The sequence below is a fragment of the Musca domestica genome, unplaced genomic scaffold (assembly GCF_030504385.1).
Source record: "Musca domestica strain aabys unplaced genomic scaffold, Musca_domestica.polishedcontigs.V.1.1 128, whole genome shotgun sequence".
NCBI lineage: Eukaryota > Metazoa > Arthropoda > Insecta > Diptera > Muscidae > Musca > Musca domestica.
The window spans coordinates 953668-981205 of record NW_026712169.1 but is presented as its reverse complement, the minus strand read 5'-3'; the positions used below and the strand labels follow the sequence as shown (position 1 = coordinate 981205).

The window sequence follows — 27538 nt, the reverse complement described above, 5'->3', positions numbered from 1 at the left end:
TTAGTACCAACCACTGGCTTTCCAAAATATTCCAGACACAATAGTCCAACGTATTGGTATCCGAAGGTTTTTGGGGGCCATTGTGCGCTGTAAATGAAGCGAGGAACTTCATTTTGTAACTATTCTTGGCTGGCGCGTGCTGAGTGCCTTGTTGCTGAATCCTGTTGGAATTTCCAAGGTCTGCGGCCAAAATGTTTGCGTGCCCTAGGCTTTAATACACCCTCCATTATTTTTTCGCGATAATATTCGGCATTTATTCTGATGCCACGGTCGATTAATACGAGCGGAGAGCGACCCACACCATCACCATGACCGGTGCTTGAGTTCCGGTGGCCAACCGATAGTGCACATTTTCAGCTGACCTCTCTGGCAAGTAAACATGATCATTTTGTTTGTTTACAAACTGCTGGACAACAAATGTTTTTCTCATCGAAGAAAACCAAATTCAGCAGTTCACCACTTTCGGCCAAGCGAAGCAACTCTTTAGCTCTTTTGAGTCTATTTTCTTTCTGTTGCGCTGTAAGTTCTTGCATTTTTTGGAATTTCAATGGCTTTGCTCCGACCTCATTTTTCAATATTTTGCGAATGGAATATTGCGATATGTTCAGCTCACGAGGCATTTTTAGGCCACTGCGACGCGGGTATCGATCAAGTCGCTTTTTTATACCCTCCACCTTGGAAAGGAGGGTATATTAACTTTGTCATTCCGTTTGTAACATCCTTAAATATTCGTCGTAGACCCCATAAAGTATATATATTCATAATCAGCATAAAATTCTAAGTCGATTTAACGATGTCCGTCTGTCTGTCTGTCCGTCTGCCTGTTGAAATCACGATACAGCCCACATTATTTGACGTAGAGCGCCAAAATTTAGCAGAGCAATTGGTATTGTGTCTAGGATGGTTGGTATTGTAAATGAGATATATCGGTCCACGTTCTGGTATAGTCCCCATATAACGGTACCTCCCGATATTCGGTATTTTGATGATTTATGCCACATTTTTTCATGAATTTGTCTGAAAATTGGTATTTGTAGGCCATAACGGGTCCCTGTACGTGTAGTAAAACATTGCATGTATGGGTCCACGTTTTGGTATAGTCCCCATATAACGGTACCTCCCAATATTTGGTAGTTGTAGATCATAATGGGTCCCAGTTCGTGTGACGAGTCATTGTAATTATAGGTCCACGTTTTGGTATAGCCCCCATATAACGGTACCTCCTTATATTCGGTATTTTGATTATTTTTGCCACATTTTTTCACGTATTTGTCTGAAAATTGGTATTTGTAGGTCATAATGGGTTCTAGCTCCGTTGGCGGAACCTTGCATGTGTAGGTCTACATTTTTTCTAATGTTTCCTTTACCCTAAGGTGGAGGGTATTAAAAGTTTGGCCCGGCCGAACTTAATGTTTTTTTACTTGTTACTTTTCGAACCATTTCTGCTGATATTGCTGTTTTCTTCCGTCCACTTCCTTGACGTCGGGCTACGCTACCAGTATCACAGTAACGAGCGATGGTACGAGACACATTTTTTTCATTTTTTTCACATTTAATTGCTGGAGTGTTCTAACGATAGCAACTTGTCGATTTTCCAGCCAAATATAAAGAAATCACACTATCACGTTTGAATTCCATCACGAATAACTTTTTTCTGGAAAATTCTCACCAAAATGCTTTTGTACGCTTGTAAACAATATAATGAGCTGTCACTGGAATAATTTTAACAATGCGAATAATCCGTTGTAAAGTGGACCGAGCCATGCCCAACTGCTGAGAACGGCGTTTTTGGGATGTTCTTGGGGACCTCTCAACACTGGCTCGTACGGCAGCGATATTCTCGGCCGATCGCCTTGGTCGACTTTTATATGGCCTCTTCGGATTAGAAAGAGCCTTACCAGTCGAAAATTTTTCGTATAAACGCTTAATGGTGTTCTTAGAAGGCGCACTTCTCACATTTTTTAATGTTTTAAAAGCACGTTGAGTTTTCACAATTGACTTCTTGTAAATGTCAACTATTTCAGAGCGCTCACGTGGCGTGTATTGGTTCATGGTAAAAATCTGCTTGGACTGAAGCTTCAAACGCGGTATGTCATTAAGCGATGTGACATCTCTGTCAAAAGTTATGGCGTTGCCAGATGGGTCCGTCGAATATGTGCAACCCTGTATTGTACATGAAATGCACTGATCCAGTTATATCTTTGTGTTTTGAGAGGTTCCAAAATAGCTTTGGAAATAATAGTGAATGTTTGTATTTCTCACGATGTGCTTTTTTTAATATTTATTCCCGTTGTCAATGGTATAAAGAGCCACTTTATCAAATTTTATTTGTTTTGTTTGTTTTTGTCGAATTACATTGTTTTGAAAATCTATATATATAAAAATCAATTGTTGTTTGTTGGTAACGGAATCAGTTGAAAACGGCTGGACCGATTTGCATAATTTTTTATACAAACGTTTGTCATACCCCGAGTTAGGTTTTTAAAGAAAAAAATATTGACCACGCCTCCTTTTACGCCCACTATTTCGATTTATCTAAAATCCTTATATTTCCCAAATAAACAAGATATTGGTTTAAAAATTATTACACGAGATACTGTTGACCTTCCCTCCAACCCTAAGTATTTGTTTGGGGGCTGAGGAACTGACCACGCATACTTTTTAATCTATCTATACATCTTCTATATATAAATGAAAGCTGTGTTAGTTACTACGCTTATAACTTAAGAACCGCTGAACTGATTTTAATGATTCATACAAATTCGGAATTGTCTCTTATCCGAAAAGGATAATATCCAAAAAAAATTGCGTAAAAATGTGATATGTTAACATTTTCATTTTGTCTTTTGAAATGTACAATAGTAATGTTTTATTTTGCATGATTTTTCCATTTTGACTTACTTTTTTCTAATGTACATTTGTAGTGTTTTTTATATTTTATTTTTGAATTCGAATATTAATACCAATTTATTTAATTGACTTGATTTCTTGAGAACTGAAATTGATGGCGGGTTACATGGAAGTGTAGTACCGAATTATGTGGTGGCGAAACGGAATAGATGATACCGAAATAATTTAATGCGGTCACACCAAAGTTAAAAGATAATTACTTTTTCAAAATCGTTAAAAAAATCACGAAAAAAGAGATCTTATTGCAAAAATTCTCAAAACGGGAAAATATCGAAAACAAATTTCCAATGGAATTGAATTGGAAATTGACAAACTTTGTAAGGGTCTTTAAACAGTTGCTGTAAGATTTTTCAATTTGTTACTCTTCTTTTGTCAATTTTTTTCAATTTGTAATATCATATTGAATTCAGTGGATTTTTCGTGAACAAAATAAAGAATAATTTTTCACTATATACAATTTTTCACCAAAAAAATGAAATAAGTACGAAATACGATGGTAACTGACATCTACCTTTCAACTCCAGGGCCTACATCGTGCTTCAGCTGGAAGATGCGCAGACATTTAAACAAACAAAAATGACCGAAAAAGACTAATGGAGCTTATTTCAAAGCGTGGCCCTACTTCTTTCATGTGACAATAATCCGTCCAATGAGAGCTCAAAATGCAAAAATTTTTGGGAGTACAATCAGTAAAATACCAAATATAAAGAGTGCAAGATAGTAGAGCGAATGGGACTTTTAATAAGAAAAGGAATTATATCCTTCCAAAAATTCTTCCTGAACATTTAAGATACCTTAAATCGCTTTTGCATGTCATGATATCGATCATAAATAATCATCGTATGATTTAAGCCATTTTTGGAGTCTTCGCCACTTTCTTCTATTTTTGGCCCTTATATAGAGAACCTCTTCGCATACAATTTTCGGAGTAGGGCACACATTGGTCTTGACCACATTCATCAATTGATTTGGCTAAAAAATTGTATTTATGCTACCCTGGGGTAGGGAACCATCATACAGATAATTGCCACATAGGAATTTATTTAAGTAAAGTCCCCACATTGGAGTATCCCCAAGTCCACTTTCACATCTAATGTGTGGTCAGAAAAGAAAAATTTGTATTCTATTGAATTTGTAACCCCCAAGAGAATATTGGTTGGGAACGTAGATTTGGGATATACATCTATATGAAATAAATTGTGAAAACATGAACAAATTACAAATATGAGAAAGTAGCACGGTACCGAATATTTATTGAATCGTCATTGAATTATACTATGATGAAAAATATGGTCTTTATGGGGTCTCCAATTTACAAGTTAAATGACAAATAAAATTAGTTCCCATATTACGGTAATAGGTGTAAAATAGTTATTATATTTGACTATTCTGAAATCAGTCTGACCTCAATTATGAGGTGGATAAAACTATTTTTACTTATTTAAATCACGTGATTTTTTTTCAGTTTGACATGCTATGTTGTTCTGCTATATTTTCGACTTGGCCTCTATTTGTCATCTTGGATTATAAGGGGAGAAGAAATTTTTCAATGTTGGTCGATGTTTCGCATTTTACCATATTTCAAAGGATTTGGCTAAAAATGTGTATTTGGGGGTGAAAATCTTACACAAAAATGTCAACATATCTACAAATTTTAGAATTTTCTCCATGTAATAGTACCCCCTCAAGACCACCTTTTGGCGGACAAACAGACCGACATGGTTAGGGGGACTGTTGAGGACACTAATGCACAATCTGAGGTGCTAATGGGTTTAAAAAAATAATTAACTTTGGCTATTCTTAAATCAATTAGCCCTCAATTATGAGGTGTACAAAGTACAGTAAATTCAAAATTACTGCTCATTTGACTAAAAATTAAAAACTAATCGACCAGTACGTGAACATTTATAACATTCATATCTTTGAATAATTATGCTTTGACAAATATGCATAATAGACAAAAACTACGGGCCGGCAACGCGGACCGGGCCAGCTAGTTACATATAATTTACTTACAATTTGATCCATAAAACGATAACAATTTCGACATGGAATGAAGAACGACTCATGAGAAAAATTATTTTTTCTCGCTTCATACTCCATAATTAAGCTATTGTCAATTGTAAGCCTGATTTATAAAATTCAATATTTTTGGTTTTTAGTTTTTGAAACAATTGCAAAAGACTATTTAAATTGTGAATCAAAAGTGAAAATTAGAAGTCGTCTTTGAACAACAAAAATAATTGCATTTATTATCCTTTTCTCTATGGCCTAAAAACGAAATATTGAAACAAAACAAAAAAAAAATCGAACTCTACTAAGGTATCTATTATTCTTTCTAATAATTATGCATTATGAAGAGCTATTGTATTTTGTAGTAAAGCAAAACAAGATTTCAATACAATGCAAATGGCATAGAACCCAAGACGGCATAGAGAATCCTGAATTTTGTAATTTGCATATGACTGAATGCGACTATTTTTTGTTGGTTCTAAACTCACAATGACAACAACATGACAAAGATAAGAAACAAAAAACACATAAAGGATCACAAACAACCATATATGTCTATCAATTTCCCAACAACAACAACAACAAAAAGAAAAGGGAAACGCATAGAAATCCTAATTTCAGAAAACTCACCCCTTGGGTGTCACATCGCAAGGGCTTCCAAAACACACAAATGAAGGGCGAGAGTAACCAAACATAGAGAAAAAAGGTATTAAGAAATAAGGATAATGCAACGCAGGACTCAGGATGCCAGCTCCGTAGCACACATCGTATGCGAGTACATGCAGTTTAACCCTTTTTATGGAAAAAGGCGATTTTCATACACAAATGTATGCGAAGCGAGAGCGAATGACACAATCTGGGAAAACTAATTGAATTTGATGAAATGGCAGGCTAGCAAGCAGTCAGCCTGGCTGGCTGGCATCATGGCCCGAAAAAAAGGATACACAATAAAGTGTGGTTTGAAAGGGAAAAGCAATACAGCAAGGAAAACCACCATAGCGCACGCAGCATGTGGATGGAGGAGAACTCGTAACGTAAATGCTGCATGCGATAAATGCGTTAGCCCTGTTTTCTTACAGCAATGACGACAGCACGCCACAGCACAGCAAATGTTGTAATCGAGCTATGAAATGGACGAAAAACAAAAATCAGCACAAAATTCCAATTGGATTAAAGCACGGAAACGCTGCACACGCACGCACATCAACGCATATACTCATGGCATGGATTTGGGAGGAACAGTGTTGCCATCTAATGCAATTATTTGAGCACCGAACGGAATACACCTAAGTCTGTTTTTACACGGTCTTTTTGTACACGGTTTTGATATAACACGGTTTGAAAATTGAATATTTTTAATTTTTTACACGATTTTATTCCATTTAGCACGATTTTAAAATTTATGTACTTAAATTTTTTTGTCAAATTTAATTTTTGCGAAGTATGTTCAAATCACAAAAAAGTATTTATGAAAGAAAAAAAGTCTGAAACCATCGATAGTATCGATAGTTATTCTATTTTATTTATTAACCTATTCTTTTCGTTCACAACATAGTTTTTAGTTCCTGAACTTGTCATACATTTACTTTTTAGATTAGAGTGCATATCTTTTTATCATTAATTACTATGCTTGTGAAAATAAGCATTATATATTTGATTTAATAATATACACATGAATTCTTGTTCTTAAAAATTCTTGTTTTTCACTAATTTTAATAGGTTTTAGAGATGAGGAACAAATAACCCATTTTTGTATAAGATCAATGTCTTTTTTTACACGGCTTCTTCTGGAACCAATCTACCGTGTAAAAACAGACTTAGGTGTACGTGTTTTTAATCAAACAAGTTAAAAACAAGTAAAAAAACATCAAGTTCGGCCGGGCCAAACTTTTAATACCCTCCACCTTAGGTTAAAGGAAACATTAGAACCAATTATGACTCACAAATACCAATTTTTAGACATATTCGTGGGAAATGTGGCAAAAACCATTAAAATGCCGAATATCGGGAGGTATCGTTATATGGGGCTATACCAAATCGTAGACCTACACATGCAATCTTTCGCCAACGGAGCTAGAACCCATTATGACCTACAAATACCAATTTTCAGACAAATACGTGAAAAAATGTGGCAAAAATCATTAAATTACCGAATATCGGGAGGTACCGTTATATGGGGGCTATACCAAAACGTGGACCTATAATTACAATGACTCGCCACACGAACTGGGATCCATTATGATCTACAACTACCAATTTTCAGAGAAATTAGTGAAAAAATGTGTCAAAAATCATCAAAATACCGAATATTGGGAGGTACCGTTATATGGGGACTATACCAAAACGTGGACATACAATGTTTCGCCACACGAACTAGGACCCATTATGACCCGCAAATACCAATTGTTAGACAAATCCGTTAAAAAATGTGGCAAAAACCATCAAAATACTGAATATCGGGAGGTACCGTTATATGGGGGCTATACCAAATCATGGACCCATACATGCAATGTTTCGCCACAGGAAATGGAACCCATTATGACCAACAAATACCAATTTTTAAACAAATCCGTTAAAAAATGTTGCAAAAATTATCAAAAAACCTTTATATGGGGGCTATATCAAAACGTGGACCTATACATGCAATGTTTTGCCACACGTAAAGGGACCCATTATGACCTACAAATACCAATTTTCAGACAAATCCGTGAAAAAATGTGGCATAAATCATCAAAATACCGAATATCGGGAGGTACCGTTATATGGGGACTATACCAGAACGTGGACCGATATATCTCATTTTCAATACCAACCATCCTAGACACCAATTGCTCTGCTAAATTTTGGCGCTCTACGTCAAATAATGTGGGCTGTATCGTGATTTCAACAGACAGACGGACATCGTTAAATCGTCTTAGAATTTTATGAAGATTATGAATATATATACTATATGGGGTCTACGACGAATATTTAAGGATGTTACAAACGGAATGACAAAATTAATATACCCTCCTTTCCAAGGTGAAGGGTATAAATATCAGTCGGATTTTCCGACAGATGTTTACCCTCCGCCAATGTCCGATTGTTCAAATATATTTTGACTTCTGTTATGACTATTCTAATTGTTGACCCTCCATGGAGTAGGTCCGATGGAATGGGCCAATATTGTCCGTTTCGTATAGGACCTAAATAAATATGGTATAAATATTGCGACGTTGTAGGTTTCGACAATATTGTTGCTTTCTGTACTTCATGAGATATGTGAGATATGGAAGTAATGACAGACAATAGTACTGAAAATGTTGACGCTTTGTGGGTGAGGTACCAGAAGGAGTTCGCAGATATATATCATTTTCACAAGAGATCTTATGTTAGCAAAAATGTTTTTAGGTGCGAAATTTGAAGAGAGTTTGACGTTTATTTCGCTCTCTTTGAGTGTTTTGTTTTTCAAAATTATGAACCCTATGTAGCGGAGGCGCCAGAAGAATTAGTCCGATCTATAGCACCTTTATAGCAGATCTTGTGTTGATTAAAATACTGAGATGTGCAAAGTCTCAATGGAATCGAATCTTAATTTCGCGTTTTATGAGCTTAATGGATATTAAAAAATTTGACCTTTTGTGGGGTATGTACCAGAAGGAGTGAATCGTTATATTCCATCTTCACACCAGACCTTAATAAAAATATTGTGATGTGTGTAATTTGAAGACAATCGGAATCTAACATCACCTAAGCTAGCACTGATGCAAATATTAGTATTTGCAAAGTTGGATCAAAATTGGATTATTTTTTCTCTTTCCGAGCAGGATTTTTTTTTTTTTTTTTTTTTTTTTTTAATCTCGATCTTTTTTGGGGGATGAGTGGATCGATATTGCCCATCTCCGAACTCGATCTAAGTCTAAAACCGTTATTTCGATGAGGCACGTTTTGGCCGTATCAAATGATATATACCCTCTCTAGCCATATGGCTGAGGATACAAAAAGAAGCCGAACTTTTAATACCCTACAAATTTTGAAGGAACTTGAAATTTTTCAAAAAAAAAAAAAAAAAAAATTCCGTACAAAAATACGTCTCAACTATACATCTTCGTATATGGAAATTATACGAAGACGTGTTCCTTCATAAGTAATTTTTTGTCATAGGTTGTAGTTTACTACGAACTTCAAATGCGGAATTCGATACAATTCTGGTGAAAAATAACGCTAGAATTATCAAAATACCAAATACAGGGAGGTATCGTTATATGGGGGCTATATGATGACGTAGACCTGTATATACATCTTTTCTGATATAGATTGCAGTACCCATTACGAACTTCATCTACGAAATTTGAAACAATTCCGGAAAATAATGTCGCTGAAATAATACCGAATATAGGGAGGTACCGATATATGGGGGCTATACGAAGACCAGGACCTGCAAAGACATTTTTCTGTAATAGGCTGTAGAACCTATTAGGAACTTCAAATATGAAATTCGAAACAATTCCGGTGAATAATGTCGCTTAAATCGGCAAAATACCGAATATAGGGAGGTAACATTATATGGTGGCTATACGAAGACATGGAAGAGCATAGACAATTTTCTGTCATATATAGAAGTACCCATTAGGAACTTTAAATGCAAAATTTTAAACAATTTCGGTGAATAATGTCACTAAAATTATCCAAATAGCGAATATAGGGAGGTACAGTTATATGGGGCTATAACTAAACGTGGACCTATATATCCCATTTTAATACCGATTCCAAAAGTCCTGCAGACGAAAACAAATACAATACATGCATAAAACAGCAAATTATCAGTGACTATGAAAACAAGCTATCGCAGAAAATGATTTCCGAGAAACATTTCATAAATATTTCTGTGATTTCTCGTATACTAAGTCGGTTTTATGAAACTGGATCAGTAGTAACAGTCTATAACGAATGAAGGCCGTGAAAAGCTTCAGCCCGTACTAATCAACAAATTGTGAGAGAAGTAAAAAACAATAATTTAAGAGTTCAACTGAATTGGTGAGAGAGTTATCATTGGATATAAGCTCGAGATCAGTGCGTAGACGAGTAGTGGTAGCTGGTCTGCATGCCCGTAAGCCATCAAATAAAGCCATTTATATCTGAAAAATCGAAAAGCCACGATGGCTTTAGGAAACGATAATGTTAATTGGAATCGAGTCTAATGGAAAAACATTTTATTCTGGGATGAGTCTACGTTTAATATTAAAGGCTCAGGGTCAAAAATGGCGTGGCGCTGTTTTTCTTTCTATGGACTTGGGTCTGTCCATGCAATAAAGGAAGTTATGGATCGGTTTGTTTAAAAAAATGTGTTGGGCATCACGTTGTTCCCTTTCGCTGAGGAAAATATTCAGCTTATTCGGGTGTTTCAGCATGACAATGATCCCAAACATACATCAAAACTTGTCAAATATTGGTTGCGGGAGTCAAAAATTGGTATTTTGTCTTGGGCGGAACAATCATCTTGCCTAAACCCCATAGAAAACCTTTGGAGTATCGTAGACTGGAAGATCAAGCGAGATTCGGAAACAAATAAACACAACATTTTGCAAAAAAAATCAGGGTGCCTGGGAAAGCATACCCAAGGATCAAATTGAGCGTGTTTTAGATTCAATGCCTCGTAGGTGTGCAGCTGCTATCAAAAATAATGGTTATGCTATCGACCAGTAGCCAAAATTTAATTATTTTAAAATAAGAAATAAAAAGATGCTTTAGTTTTGACCAAGCAAAAATTGGGTCATTTTAGTTTTCCATATAATTTTATAAAATTTTTCATTCAAAATTGTTTTCGTATTTTTATTTTTAGTTTTTTTTTTTTAAAGTGAATAAAGTATCTCATTTAAAACTGGAAATTTTGTTTATTTTTGTAAGAGTTAAAGGGCATTTATTGTCTTTGCGGTTTTAGTTGTTTTAGTTTTTGGTCACCAGTGTACATATTTTGTGGGCTTTAAAATGTATAATTCGAGGTGTTATAAACGGAATGACAAACTTAATATACCCTCCATACTATGGGGGGGGGGGGGTCATACTAAGGGGTTCCTCCCTTAACCGATTTAAACTTGTCAACCGGTCTTCATGGCACACTCATGATTGAATTTATAAAAATATTCCTCCTGATTTGGCAACTCTATGCCGGTGGCTTCAATGAGAAAGGGGAAATGCAAATACAGCAATAAACGAAAACACAAATTCTGCATTTGCAGTCCATGATATGGCTTGCCATACTCTTCGAGAGCTTAAGCGAACTTCGGGTTTGCAGCACTCATACATTCGCATGTACTCAACTAAAACAAAAAAAAACAGAAACTGAGACAGAGACAGAGAGAGTGTATCTCACAGATTCATTATTCGCGAGAGCACACATGTTCGTTTGAGATACTATATTGAGAGTAAAGTGTTGTGTTTTGTTTTGGATTTCGTTTTCTTACTGCGTTCGTTCGTTCATTCGTTGTTCTCGTTGTGCTGGGGGGGACAACCGAATGAATGGTTGTTTGGGCTTTTTTTCGTACACCACACAAGGGATTTGCAATTTTCTGCTGGCATCAATGCGACAGCGCTGCCGCTGATTTCTAGTCTTTGGTAAACACAATAATGTTGCGCTTTCTTGGCGCTCTTTCTCTCTTGTTTTCCGGCTCTCTATGACGACTCTGCAGGCTGTCGTTTTTAGCGCCTATTATTTGAATTAGAATTTTGTTGTGTGATGACTGACTGCGTTTATGTTGTTCGAATGGAAACTTTGTGAACGAACGAATCTTCGGCTCTCTGTGAGTAAAGCTAACGAGTGCGTCTGCGATATGGGGCTACAAATGGCATTTACTAACAACAGCAAGAACTACAATAGTGGGGCAGCAGCAGCAGCATATTAAAATGCGCTCTTTGCATTTTTTCCGTTTTGAGAATGAATCGATGATGATGATGAGTGGTGTTTGCTGCTTCGCTGCGCCTCTGTTGACAACACTTGCGTTTGCCTTTTTCTACTCGCCGTCAAGTTAAGTTAGTGGTGTGCCGCTGCCTTTGTTGTTGTTGTTGTTGTTGTTAGTGCTGCGCTGTACTGTATGCGTGTGGCTGTGTGTGTGTGTGTGCTTCTATTGCTGCGATTGCCACTACCACTGAACTGACTCTGGTTGAGTATTTGCTGAAAGCAAGCTGGCAAGCAAGCCGTGAGTGACACAACGCAACGCAGCCAAAGCATACAGTGGTTTTCGGTGGTTGGTGGGCCAGAAACGCAATTCACAAATTTCATGTTCGTCTATTCGGACCTAGGTTTCGGAGGTGCTCGCTCGCTCGTCGCAGTGTGTGCACTATTACACGTCTCGTAACGTTTTTTCTTAAGTTTTTGTTCAAACCGAAATACAACAAAATAAATTAAAAAAAAAAAAACAACAACAACACAGCAACATAAAAAAAATCAATTCAATTAACAACAACAAAAATCCACTACAATAATAAAACAAATTTAAATCAATCAACAAAAATAGTAGAAAAAAACAACAACAAAATAGCAACAAAATTCGACAACAATTCCTTCCACCACACAATAACAACAATAACATTTGCAAAATACCCATTTTCCCCCCGTCAGCAAGAAATGCATTAAACAAAAAATATAAACAAAAGGAATTTTATTTCGAAAAAATAAGAGAAAACAATTTTTTGTATGGAAATTGAAAGAAAAATATAAAATAAAACAATTTTCCAGAGAATAAAGAAAAGCAAAGGAAATCAAGAAACATCCCTTAAAGCAAGCAAGCAAGCAGTGCAGGAAAAGTGCATCCATCCAGCTAGCTATCAGCTTCTCCTTTGAGGTAGAAGTAGGCATTAAAACACCAACAACAACAAACTGCAAAACAATCGCTTTTGCATGGCAGAAAAAGCGGTAATAATTTTATTAGTTATTAAAAAAAGAACCAACATAATAAAAGCATAGGAGGATAATAAGTGACACGGCAGAAAAATGAAGTGAGAAGTGGAAAACTTGGTGCAAAAAAAAAAAAAAATAATAATAACAAAAAATGAAATAATTTTTTTAAAAATATCCATCAAAAATGAAAAAAATATTCTATGTTTTATATTTCAAACTCCCCACAAGTATTAAAAATATTATTTGTTATGAACATAAAAAAATATATATTAAAATTGTATTTGTTTTTTAAAAAAATAAAAAAAAAATACTTAAAAAATTAAAAAAAAAATACTTAAAAATTAAAAATTCGTTGAAAAATAATGTGAACAATAACAATTGAAAATATATGTATATAAGATATGAATATAAAAAATTGATACCCTATAAACAAAATAAAACAATATTTATATGTCTGAACGAGTGTCATAAAAATATGAAAAGATTTCAAGAGATAAAAAACTATGTGAATTTTGAAACAATAACGAAAATTTATGTGACATTGCTGATATATAAAATTTATTATTTCAAGAAAAGAAAAAAAATTGTCTTCAATACAAAAAAAAAAAAAAAAAAAAAGAAAAAAATTAAACTGTAAAATTAAAAAAAAATATATAAAAAAGATCTCCTTGCATACCTTGAAAAATACAAATGGATTACCACCAAAGTTTGGATATTAAAATAAGATTTCAGGATGAGTACCCACACCGTTTTTTGAAACTAAAACAAGATTGAATAACAGTTTGGACATTTAAATGGAATCAAATAACAACTCGAAAATTTGGGATTATCGATCATTCATTAAGACGCCTTTTTTGAAGTCCTCTTTCAGAGACTTCCTTCTCTGAGTTTCAAAATATTTGATCAATTTTGGCCTTTATACATTCATGTATTTCATTTATACACTTATGTATTCAAAATCTGGAATCAATTCTGGATGAGTTTTTTTGTTCAAAGGGGAGACCTAAAATATTTTTAGATTTCTTGAAAAGAAGTCAGATTCGAAGATGGAGGAAATATTGAAAAAACACCAGTTTTGAAAAGGAGTCGGAAAAAACACAGAGTATTTTGAAAAAAGTCAAATGTCGGGCGGGGGCCAACTATATATGCTACCCTACACCACTATGCATATTTAGTAGAGCTACCCTTAACAAACGTTTATATTTGGGAATTTATGTGTTTTGAAGAGCAGTTATGATTTGGAATCAGAGGGAAATAATATATGGGAGGTACAAACACCAATTCTAAAAATTAAATAAACCAGAAATCGGATAAATTTAGGAGCTATATCTAAATCTAAACAAATATCTTAACATTTGACAGAGGTATTTCTGAGCTGTATAAGATATCGGTTAGCAAATATTATTATTGTGGAGTGCGTATTACGGAAGAGATGGACTTAAACATCAAATCGGATGATACATATACATGGGAGCTATAGCTCTAAACCGATTTTCAGAAAATTTGACATGTTTGCTTTCGGATAAATCTGGTCGCATGTGTCAAGTTCCATCCTATTTGGACGGATATTACACATATGGCACCCAATAAAACAGAAATTGGAGAAAGATATCTACTTGAGCTATATCTAGATTAGGACCGATTCTCACCAATTTCAAGAGGGTTCGTCCTTGGGCCAAACAAATGATTTGTGGAAAATTGCATCTCAATCTGACAATGAATGCGTCTTGAAAAATATATATCGGCAAATGGACGGACAAACGAATATGCATAAATCTCTTTAGAATATGAGCCTATGAATATCAAAAACAGGAACTACGGGTCAAATTCGAATTGATTTTGATTTTCTAACAGGTGAAACTTTTATGTCTCCTCCCTGAATTAGGTATATATCGCTTAAGCTGTAAACAACACAATCTAATTCTGTATGGAAAAATTGTTTCCATCTCTGATTTGTAAATATGCCATGAATTTGTAAATAAACATTTTGACAATGAAATATTGTCAAATGACATTACCTTTTTAATTCCATCAAGAAACTTTCTTATATCCGGTATTGCCATATTGGTTATATTGAAAATGGTTTACAGTTTTTCTTCCTTAATTATTGAAAAAAGAAAACTATCTACATTTTTGGCTTGAATTACGCCATAAGAACGAAGTTCAAATTGCTAATTTTGACCTTTCGGATCGAATTTGAAATATTGGAATTTTCAGTGTTGTAAAACCCTATTGCTGATTTTCCTTGTTTTTTTTTTTTTCTTATAATGTTAGATTTTGTAATAAATGAATATACCTTCGATATAAATATAACTGTTATAGGCAGGGCGTTTAGATATTTTTTCAATAAACTATTTTTTATGATGCAGTTTCTCTTTGACTCTCAGAATTTACGGAATCGAAAGCCAAAATCGAAATTTTAAAATACAAGATTTTGGTTTATAAATTAAATAATTCGTTAATAAATTTTCAAATACCAAATGCAAGTTATGAATTACAAACGAAATAATTTGACAAAAAAAGAGAAATAATTCAAATTACAATTGTAAATAAAAATAATATCAATTTCTAATGCTGTCTTCAAATTACAAATTTTTATATTAATTCTCACAGCTATAATTCGCAATTTTCGCAATATGTATTTTCAACAAATTCGATGTTTCTTTGAAATTCGATTTTTCCATTTGTATTTCCAACTATGTATTTTAGTTTATAACTCGTATTTGTTTTGCAATTTAAATTTTTCGATTTTAATATTTTTTTTTATTTGAGTTTCAAAATGAATAACACTGTTCGATCAATAACATGTATTTTAAATATTTATTACAAATTGAAAAAACATCTAAATTAGTTGAAATTATGCTATCGTAAATTTTTAAAGAATACATTTTTCATACAGGTCGAAAATGAATATAAATTTTTAAAGGAATACAAATTCAATGTTCCGATTTTTTAAAATGCTGTTTATACCCTACACCACATAGTGGTAAGGGTATTATGTCTTTATGCATTTGTTTGTAATATGGAGAAGGAAGCGAGATAGACCCATAGTTACTTTTGAAGATCTTCATAGAATCACTTTCTGAGTCGATTTATGCATGTCTGACCGTCCGTCCATGTATTCCTGTGAAAAATCCAGGTCGCATTTATTATCCGATTGAGATGAAAACAATATTTGTTTAGTCCAAAGACGAACCCTATTGAAATTGGTGAGAATCGGTTCCACTTTAGATATAGCTGCCATATATAACTTCAAACGATTTCGGATTAATTGTGCACCAAATTGCCAATATCAGTCCAAATGACCTGAATTTTTTCACATCCGACCGAATTTAGTCTAGAAGCAAGTACATTAAATTTGGTGAAAATCGGTTCTGATATAGCCATAGCTCCCATATATATATATATATATATATATATATATATATATATATATATATATATATATATATATATATATATATATATATATATATATATATATATATATATATATATATATATATATATATATATATATATATATATATATATATATATATATATATATATATATATGTTTCGTCCGATTTGGGGTGTAAGTCCCTCACATTCGTAATATGTATTCGACAACAATGATATTTGGTACCATATATCAGACATAGCCAAGAAATGCCTCTGCCAAATTGTGTCAAGATCGGTTCAGATTTGGATATAGCTCCCATATATATCTTCAAACGATTTCGGGTTTGTTGTGCACCAAGTGGCCAATATCAGTCGAAATGACCTGAATTTTTTCATATCCAACAGAATTTAGTCTAGAAGCAAGTATATCAAATTTGGTCAAAATCGGTTCAGATATAACTATAGGTCCTATATAAATGTTTCATACGATTTGATCTTTAAGTCCCTCACATTCGTAATATGCATTCGTCAACAATGATATTTGGTACCAGATATCTTGTAGAGCCAAATTTTCCCGAGATCGGCTAAGATGTGGATATAGCTCCCATATATATATATTCTTAATCCGATTCAGGTTTATTGTGCAAATAATGGCTAATATCAGCCCAAAATAGAGTGAATTTTGGGTCGTAGGTTTCCATTTTGCGAAACCCGGCTCCGATATATATATATATATATATATATATATATTGAATATAATCCTAATATCATGCACTTTTTAGCAATGTTATTTGGTTTAAAAGATTAAAATATCTCCGTCAAATTTAGTGAAAATCGATTCAGAATAAGACATGCCTCCCATATATTAGTTCCCTCGGAAACCAAATGAAGCCAAATGTTGATAGGTGGCATGATCTACTTCAAATAAATTCTTTTGTTGCGGGAGCTCTACTAAACATACATAGTGGTGTAGGTATCATATAGTCGACCCCGCCCGACTTTTGACTTTTCCTTACTAACTGTCTATATTATTTCGAATTTCTCAGAATAAAACAGGAATATTTTGAATTTTAGATGAAATAATTCAGATTCGGAAATGTGAAAATGATTTTTTACTCTAACAAATTTGTAAAATAAAAAACATTGTTATCCCCTTTAAGGGGGTAAGTAACGGTTTCGTATTAAAATTTGTAAACAAAAAATACAGGACTAGATTCTTCTTTGTCCTGGAACAGAGCCAAAGTCTGCACTCATTTTTCAATTTTAAATTTTTGGACTTTTATGAAAAACTACAACCTTTTTAGTTAGTTTTGAATTTTTTTCCGAATTTAGTTTTCTGGTATTGTTAGAGAGAAAACCCTATCCCTTCAACATTGCAACTCAAAACTAGCTGCTTTTTACAAAATTGGATGCGATTGCACTACTTCACATAGGAAAATTAAAAACAAGTAGAAGCCCTTATTCCCCTTTTAGCATTGCAGTTTTTAATTTTCAGTTGTCATTTTTTCTTTTCAATCCAAACCCCTGCAATACCAAAAAATCAAAGCAAACAAAAAAACCGAATTGCCGAAAAAAGTTGAATATATACACAACATGCACTTTAGATTAGATCATCAACCCCCTTGGCTGCTGCTGCTGCAATGCCTGCCTATACATATCCTTTTTTATTTATTTATCCTGCACATACATTCGCCGCATAAAAGAGGGGGAAAACTAAATGAAAATCTTATCAGAAATCTTACTATGAATTTTCCAATGAATGATTTTACATGAATTGGGATTTTTTACAAAACAAAAAAAAAAGAATAAAATAACAACAACACCACCCAGCACCCCATACAAAGAGGGTTGGTTGATTGCATTGCAGTTAAAAATCGAGCTGTTCAACTACTGTAACCGGCTGCCGGCCGTTGCTGCACACACACACACACGTTTTGAATTCTCTGCAGTGCAAACAAGAAAGCCGGCTTTTTCTTCTTCTTCTTCTTCTTCATAATGTAAACCATGCGATATAGAAATGGGTGGTAGTGGTGGTTGGTCGGTTGCCTGTGAATCCTGGCAAATTGGTGGTAGTTGCAAGGAATCTATGGTGATGATGATGATGACGACGATGTTGCTGCTGCTGCACAAACGTAACAATTTTTACTTGTATATCCTTTTTCTCTCTCCCTTTCTCTCTATGTCTCTGTTTTCCACAATTATGCAGTATTGCAGTTTTTTGTCCATGGATGCATATAAATTTATATCGACATGCATGTGTATATATCTGCAAGTGTGTGTATGTGTGTTTGGAGGCATAAACACTTGGCTCGGGTATGATGACATGGACTGCAAGTCACCATCGAAATTATGTTTGGTTCTTTTTTTGATTTCATTGTGGATTTTATCGTTAACCCAGTAAACATTGTGGGGAAAAAATGCAAAGTAGTTTCTAAAAAGCAAATTTTTTTTTATATAATTTAGAAACCATGTGGGGACTCAAGGCTCCACAGTTTTCGTAAAATATCAATGGTTCAATAGGAGACAAGAGAATCCACTGTGGAAATTTTTGGTCAAAAAGAAGAATAGTAATGCTTTAATTCAGTTCTTTAACCGAATATCGGAAGTTATCGCTATAGCCTCCATATAGCGTCCATATATTTGGAAGACGTAGACATATATAGAGAATGTTCTGTAACATATGGTAGAACCCAATGCGAGTTCGAATTCCTTTAGAAAATGTGGATCAAATCGTCAATATACCAAATACAGTTATATGGGGTTTATATTTGGCCCTGTATAAACCATTTTCCGAATTAGGGGATGATATCCATTACGAAGTCTAAATTTGAAATTATTTTGTTGCAACAAATAGCTTACATCTATAAAATATCGAAATGATCTTTCGAACCATTAACAAGTTAACAAGCTTTAAGTTCGGACGGGCCGAACTTTGAATACCTTCCACCATTTCGAACGAATTTGGCAATTTTCAAAAAAAAAATATCCGTTAAAAATTCTGTTAAAATCTAGGGTCTATACAAATGTCACAAGCCATTACACTTTTCAAATGCGAAACTTGAAATCGAAATCGGTGAATAATGTCGCTAAAATCATCAAAATACCGAATGTGGAGAGGTACCGTTATATGGGGGCTATGCGAAGACGTGGACCTGCACAGACAATTTTCTGTCTTAGGCTGTAGTATCCATTACGAACTTTAAATAACAAATTCAAATCCCAAATTTGAAACAATACCGGTGAATAATGTTGCTAAAATCATTAAAATGTCGAATATCGGGAGGTGCCGTTATATGGGGGCTATACGAAGGCGTGGTCCTGCACAGATAATTTTCTGTCTTAGGCTGTAGTATACACTACGAACTTCTAATGCCAAATTTGAAACAATTTCGGTGAAGAATGTCGGTAAAAATCATCAAAATACCGAATATGGGGAGGTACCGCTATATGGGGACTATACCAAAACGTGGACCTAAATGGCCCATTTTCCATACCAAAAGTCCTGCAGACATAATATACATTTGTGTAAAATTTTACCTACTTACTTACTTCATTTTGTTCGGAAGCTAGAGTGATTTCCACAGATGGACAGACGATTCTAAATTGACATAGAATTTTATGCTGATCAAGAATATATAACAACAACTTTGTGGGGTCTGAAATGTATATTTCGAGGTGTTACAAACGGAATGACAAACTTAATACACCCTCCATACTATGGTGGAGTGTATAAAAAAAACAGATCTCTGATTTGCTCTTTTTTACTCGCGAGTGAAAAATGCTCGCGAGCAGGAGTTCTCACAGACTAGGAGTTTTGCGCGAAGTTTCCTCTCCACAAATTTGTTTTATGTTGAGTAGAATCTGCTTGAGCGAATTTTACTCACACTCGCAGAAGACCAAAGCCTATTTGCCCGAGTGGTGTAGAACAGACTTGCTCAAAATATTTGCTTTACCAGGGGTAAGATACTCTTGCCCTGTCAAATCAATGGCAAATAAAAATCGACAGAGAATGCGTTTTGTTTATACTTTTTCATTCGAGGTAGCTTTTAGCTGACATAGCAAAATAAAGAAAACTCGTTTTATTTTTTTTTTCACTCGTAGGAAGAAGCAAACGAATAAAATTTCGCTAATCTCTTTGCAGTCATGTCTTAGAACAAAATTTAAAGCTAGAATCTGCTCGGATCTTACTCTCACTATGAGCATATTCGTTCATATTCATGGGGTGTTATACAATTATTTTTTACTCGATCTCCTTTTTTTACTGCCGAGAGAATTCAAGCGATTTTTCCTCTCTACTCGAATGTGAGAGAGGATTTTAAAGCTCTGCTTTTTTAATTGAAATCAGAGCTAATTTTCTCAACCTCTTCAATGTTGTGGGATATGGCTTTTGTTTCCCATCCACAATGTATGCTGGGTTATGTTTTATTCGAAACTTTGTACTGCATGTGTATTATTTTTTTAGTTCGTGTGCAAGTGTTTTTATTCCTGCCCTGCTTTCCATATTCATATTTAATTTAATGGACTCTAAAACCCCTAATCATCATTAACAACAACATCATCATCATCTCCGTTTTTGTTGTTCTCACCACTGTATTTATTATCATACGTTGCCCGCCTTGCATGCGGCTTATTTTGTTTTGTGACTTTCTTCTGTGGAGAGTTGGACATGGGGTTTGCTACGATTCAATGAAACCCGTGGTGGAGAAAGAGAATGAGAAAATATAACTCACAGATATATCACAGCAGAGAAGAAAACAAAAAAAAAACATATAACTATGTGGCATGCAATGGGGTTGTTTTTCAAAGTTTTGTTTTTTTTTTCCTTTTGTATTGTGATTTATTTCTCTTGCTTGGGAAAATAATGAAAATTTGATTTGTTTTTGTTTGTTTAGTTAGTAAAATTTTCGGTCATGCAGTTTGGGTTTGAACAGATTTGCAATGTCGCTCTATTTTATGGGATATGAAGAGAAGACATTTTGAGAGAGCAGAGAGTAGTGCATCCGATGCGACGCTGAAAAGAGAAACTTTTAATAAATGACTAGTAGTTAGAGATTTCAAGATCAATGCCTCTCTAACTGATCCGTCTCATGTTGACGAAACCAGTCTCCAACTGGGTACCAGTTTCAGCTGTGATAAAACCAAGTTTGGACACTTTCACAATACCGATTTTTTTTTTTTTTATTTTTCGTTTCACTGTATGCACTGAGAAGAATTGTATTTTTATTTAAAAAAATATTTCACTATTTAATTTTTATTTAAAAAATTATTTCATAAAATGTTTTTTTTTTTTTATTTTTTGCAGATAATTATCCCCTTTCTCAGCGGCATCCAAGTGACAACAAAATGTCAACGGCAATGCATTATCTATTAAGCAGAACAACAACTGCCCATGGAAATAACGCCACACGGAAACATCAAGAAAATTTGAATCGTACGCAAAAACCTAAAATGGTTGTAATGTGAAATTTAAAAAATTAAAAAAAAATGAAACATTTTTGGCATAAAAATTAACAACAAAATTAATTGGCTTAAAACAAGGCAAACAAAAAAAAAAACGGAATCTTTCGGTAGAAAAAAAACAAGTTTGGCTAAACTCAAAAGTAAAAAAAAAAAAAAAAAATTTGGCATATTTTGGTAAAAAAGGAAAAAATAATAAAAAATCCAAAAAAGTGTATTTTGTAAAATAGAAAAAATTCTTTTTCGGCATAAAAATATTATCACACACAAAAATATTCATTAATTTACCATAATTATGTAATAACATAAAATACAACAAAAAAAATTAAACATTATATTAAAAATATCTATTTAAAATAAAAAATCATATAAATTATCATCTTTATCATCTAAAAAAAAAAAACAAAAAATATTATATTAATTAAAAATTAATGGAAAAAATATAAATTTTTAATGTAACTTTTAAATATATTCTTTTGAAAAAAAAAAAAAAACAAAAATCTCGTCTAACCCGCCAAAAGGATGACGACCACATAAGAGTGTAATTAAATAAAAATCAAATAAAATTTTGTTTTGAAAATTTCGAAATATTCAAACAAGCAAGTTACAACAATCAGCGAAAAACTTTTCACAACAAATTGGGAACTATTTTCAAAATTATTGGTTTGGACACACACAACAGCAAACTTTGAACACACAACAATAGTTAAAAAGTTTGCTAGAAAAATTTCGTTTCGATCTAAAAAAAAAAAAATCAACAACAACAAAAAAAAACAACCCCCCCCCCAAAAAACGTAAACAAAAACTTTTTATAAAAAATTAAAAAATATATATATTTTCGTGTAAAAGAAAATATTCAACGTCATCATCAACAAAGGAAATTCGAATAAAATCAACAGCAAGGAACTCTTTCCATTGAAAAAGGTAAGTTGAGTTTTATTTGAAAATAAAAAAATTGAAAAAAAACATTTTCTTAAATTACAGATCCAGCATATTATGAAAGTAGAGCTTAGAATAGAAGACGAGTGCATGGGCGTTTTGACGATTTACATCGCAAAGTAGCCTAAATTAAGAGGACAAGGTCCACATTTTTTTTTTATTTTCAGATTAAGTTTCCTTGGAATCTGTTGATTTTAGGTTTATAGTGTCCTCGGCAATATTGAAGACAAGAACACGGGGAATTTTGACCAGAGTCCACACATGTTTTTTTCGGTTGAAAACAACGTCCAGATGAAACGGATGTAACTAGAATTTTGTAATTTTGCACAAGGATTTTGGGTTTGGGAAATTCGTACTAAAAGCGTACGAAAAGTACTAAAATTTACTACTTTATATTCGACAAACGGAATGAGCTAAAATTCTGAAATTTGGAATGAGAGTCCCTGTATTGAAGTGCAAGACAGGTGTAGCCAAGGGCATATATTAGTGGTATGGGAAATGTGTACCAAACAGGGTGAGATAAAGAAAACTGCAACAAAGTCAAACGCCATAATTTTTGCATTTTTTTTTTAAATTTTATTGAACGAAATCAAAAAATGTCGGAACTGGCATAAAATTTTAAAATAACTTTAGATTTGTTCGATTTGGCCAACTTTGGCACGAATTATGGCCTTCAAATGGCCAATGAAACCGTCACACGCTGCCCAAATGTTGCCTTGCGGTATTTTGGCCCATTCACAGCTAAGTGCATGCTTGAGGTGATCGATACTTTGGCATTTTTTAGTGCCAACCTAGCTTTCAAAAATACTCCAGGCACAATAGTCCAATGGATTAGTATACGGAAATTTTGGTGACCATTGTGCGCAGGAAATGAAGCGAGGAACCTCATTTTGTAACCATTCTTGAATGGCGCGTGCTGAGTGCGATGGTGCTGAGTCCTGTTGGTATGTCCTAGGTATGCGGCCAAAATGTTTGCGTGCCCAAGGCTTTAATACACGCTCCAGAATATTTTCGCGATAATATTCGGCATTTATTCTGATGGCGTTATGGCGGCCCACACCATCACCATGGCCGGCGCTTGAGTTCTGGTGGCCAGCTGAAGCTTACCTCTTCGGCAAGTAAACACGATAATTTTGTTTGTTTACAAACTGCTGGACAACGAATGTTTTGTCATCGGAGAAAACCAAATTCGGCAGTTCCCCACTTTCGGCCAAGCGAAGCAACTCTTTAGCTCTTTTGAGTCTATTTTCTTTCTGTTGCGCTGTAAGTTCTTACACTTTTTGCAATTTCAATGGCTTTACCCCGAGCTCATTTCGAAGCAAGCGCTTCGCCGGGAATGTGCCAAAATTCCGCAGAGCAACATTCGGGCAGCGTGTGACGGTTTCATTGGCCGTTTGAAGGCCATAATTCGCACCAAAGGTGACCAATTCTAACAAATCTAAACTTATTCTTAAATTTGATGCTATTTCCGACCTTTTTTGCTTTCATTCAATAAAATTAAAATAAAAAAATGTAAAAATTATGGCATTTGACTTTGTTGCAGTTATTTTTATGTCACCCTGTATATGCTTTGTGGGGTCTAAAATGTATATTTTGAGGTGTTTCAAATGGATTGACAAACTTAGTATACTCTCCAGACTATGGTGGAGGGCTTTAAAAGACCTAACACGAACTGTTGGAACGATTCTAAAATCTTAAGCTGGACTTTTCGCTGACGAAGTAGTGGGCCCTTTTACCTCATAAAATATCAGTAATCTCCAAAAAAAAAAACTCTTTATTGACCTCGACTAGGATTTTGTAATATTGTATTCGAAATTATCAACCTTCATGAAATCGAAAGTCAAAATTCTGGCGCTATGTTGACCATTTGTAAAGTATCAACTTCAAGTGAAAATTAATATTCAAAAAATGTTCTACCATTTTTTTTTGTATTTTTGAATTAAATTCACGACAACTTCCCGTAGCCACAACGTCATAATTATGTTATTAATTGTTAATTTTGTTATTTTCTTTAATAATTTCCCTTATTGCGCTTTTGACCCCATTTCGATGTGTGTGTGTGTGTCGACAATTTGTGTGCGGAAGCCCTTTGCCCAGCAAGCAAAAGTATTACAGCATATTAATAAAAACAATCAATGAAAATAATTTCCAATTCTTAAAATATTAAAATAATATTAAAAATAATGAAAATAATTTCCATTTCTAGCTTAATATTATTAAAAAAAAAAATTAGAAAAAATTTAGAAATTGTTCTCAAGTTTTTGCTTTGAATTTTAGAAATGCAACTTCAGAGAGATTTTAAGCAACATTTGCCTACTATTTCCTCTTTTTTATCAATTATGGAACCACAATGTTTTCTTCTTCAAGAGTCTGCTTTTAAAGCCATCATATGGCTTGAAACCATGTCCGAGGATCGGCAATTGCGCAAAGCAAAAAAAAAATGTTCGCCTCATTGCAATTGCGTTCGACAACTGTACACCAAAAATGTTGTACATAAGTACATACCTTCATACATGTTGTAATACCATATGCATGTTATTTTATGACGTCATATAGTAATGACTTGTTTGTTTCTAATATTTGAAAATTTTACATGGGCCAATTCCTCCCCTCCTCCTCCTCCGAAAAAATAAAAACCACCCAGCTACCAAATAGTGTTGCGCATTTTTTTCTTTCTTCGTCTTCTTGAAAGTCTCAACGTCTTGCCATAAAGCTGTGTAAAATGCGTTTTTATGAATGCTCTTCTGTTTTCTTTGGAAACAAATAAGAAAAAGAAATATTTAGCGGCTTTCTGTTATTGCCACATACAGTACAACAAAACATAACAACAACAACAACAAAACAAATAATATACGCACCAAACAGCAACAACAACAACATGGAAACCTATGCCTCCAAAGTTTCAAATGACGTTATTAACGACAGAGACGCAGCAGTAGGAGGAGGAGGAAGAAATGAGCTCATTGCGTTAATGTGACCTACTTTTTGTTTCGGTTGCGTTAGATAGTGTCGTTTGTGTTGCTGTTGTTGTTTTATGTAAGTTTTGTTTTTTTTTTTTTTTTGGGAATTTGGAACATTTACACTGGTATTGGTGGGCAAACGCAACGCATTTTATGTGCATGTGCGTGCGTTTTTTCTGTGTCAGCCAGTATGTACTAAATTATTTAGGTCTATGTCGGGTCGACGACGACGATCATCATCAGCAGCATAACACACGCACGAACGACCGAGAATGAATGCATGCAGTCAGCCGGTCTGTCCATACCCAAAAAATCTTGACAAATGCGTCGTAGCCAACGAAAATACAACCCCTCTTTAGGCACAGCACCAAAATGTTCAAATACTCGTTGTTTATGCGTCTTTTTTGCTCTACCCTACCCTTGAGTTAAAAGTCCATCATTGTGTTGAATGAATGAAGCAAAAGCTTTGTTTGCGTATTTTATTCTACTACCACTTGTATATCTGGGGTTCTTCAAAGAAGAAGTACATGAAATCATATTTTACCAAAGATCTTTTTTTTTAATTTTCGACTCCTTACCCAGCAAAAACTTGGGAGCCGGATAACCCATTATGTTGTAATGTAAACAAATGAAATTGCATATTCTCTTAATTACCAAAGCAATGAATTATTCCTATAAACTTTACAAGCCAAAATAAATTACCTATAGCATACTATGTAATGGGCAACGATGCAAAGTGAATTGCTCCGACTAAAACATCTTAGGTCGCTGGTTTGAATCTCCGAGCCAGAAAACAAGCATTCAAACAAGTAAAAGAGCTGTAAGTTCGGCCGGGCCGAACTTTTAAGACCCTTCACCATTTGGTACAAATTTGGCAATTTCCAAAAAAAAAAAAATAAATAAAATCCGTTAAAAATTTTGTTAAAATCTTAAAAATACCGAATGCTTATACGACGACGTGGACCTGCATAGGCAACTTTTGTCATTAGTTATTACAATATTTAAATGCAAAACTTGAAGAAAAATCTGTTTATAAAGTAGCTAAAATCATCAAAATTCCGAATATAGGGGGTACCGTTATATGGGGGCTATACGTAGACGTGGACCTGCACAGACAATTTTCTGGCATGGGCTGAAGTATCCATTATGAACTTCACATGCGAAATTTGAAACAATCCCGGTAAATAGTGTCGCTAAAATCATCAAAATACCGAATATCGGGGGGTACTGTATATGGGGGCTATATGAAGACGTGGACCTACATGACCCATTTTCTGTTTTATGCTGCAGTATCTATTACGAACTTCAAATACCAAATTTGGAACAATTCCGCTAAATAATGTCGCTAAAATCATCAAAATACCGAATATCGGGGGGTACCGTTATATGGGGACTATATGAAGACGTGGACCTTCACAGATAATTTTCTGTCTTACGCTGTAGTATCCATTACGAACTTAAAATAGCAAATTCGAAACAATTCCGGTGAATAATGTCGCTAAAATCACCAAAATACCGAATATCAGGAGGTACCGTTATATGGGGGCTATATGGAAAAGTGGACCTGCATGGTCCATTTACGAACTTAACCTGCCTAGTGGCAAAATATACATGTGTGCAAAATTTTAGTCTTCTATCTCAATTCGTTCGAAAGATAGCGTGATTTCAACAGACAGACAGACGGACGGACAGACAGACACACAGACAGACAGACGGACATGGCTAAATCTTCTTAGAATTTTACGCTGATCAAGAATATATATACTTTGTTGGGTCTGACATGAGTATTTCGAGGAGTTACAAACGGAATGACAAAATTAATATACCCTCCATAGTATGGTGGAGGGTATAAAAACTAAAGAAACAAAGCAAAAAGTAAAGTATGGTGAAGTTGAACACAAATTCAACTCTTAACTAGCTCTATCCCTTCACCGAATGGCAAATTTCCGAATTTTCAAAACATCTCCATATTAACAATCTCAGATACCAACAGTGACCT

General features: G+C 34.2%; 2 protein-coding genes across 2 annotated transcripts in view; one reads left to right on the top strand and one right to left on the bottom strand.

Moving 5' to 3' along the window:
* LOC131800731 (cytochrome b-c1 complex subunit Rieske, mitochondrial-like) overlaps positions 1-27538 on the bottom strand; it is a 307140-nt gene that overhangs the window by 268039 nt on the left and 11563 nt on the right. The gene's annotated exons all lie outside the window — the stretch shown is intronic.
* Positions 12013-27538, top strand: part of LOC109612449 (zinc finger protein chinmo-like) — a 146554-nt gene continuing 131028 nt past the window's right edge. The window contains exons 1-2 of the mRNA XM_059118414.1: positions 12013-12814; positions 21486-22564. The gene's annotated coding sequence lies outside the window, so the exon portion shown is untranslated. The remainder of the gene's footprint in view (positions 12815-21485; positions 22565-27538) is intronic.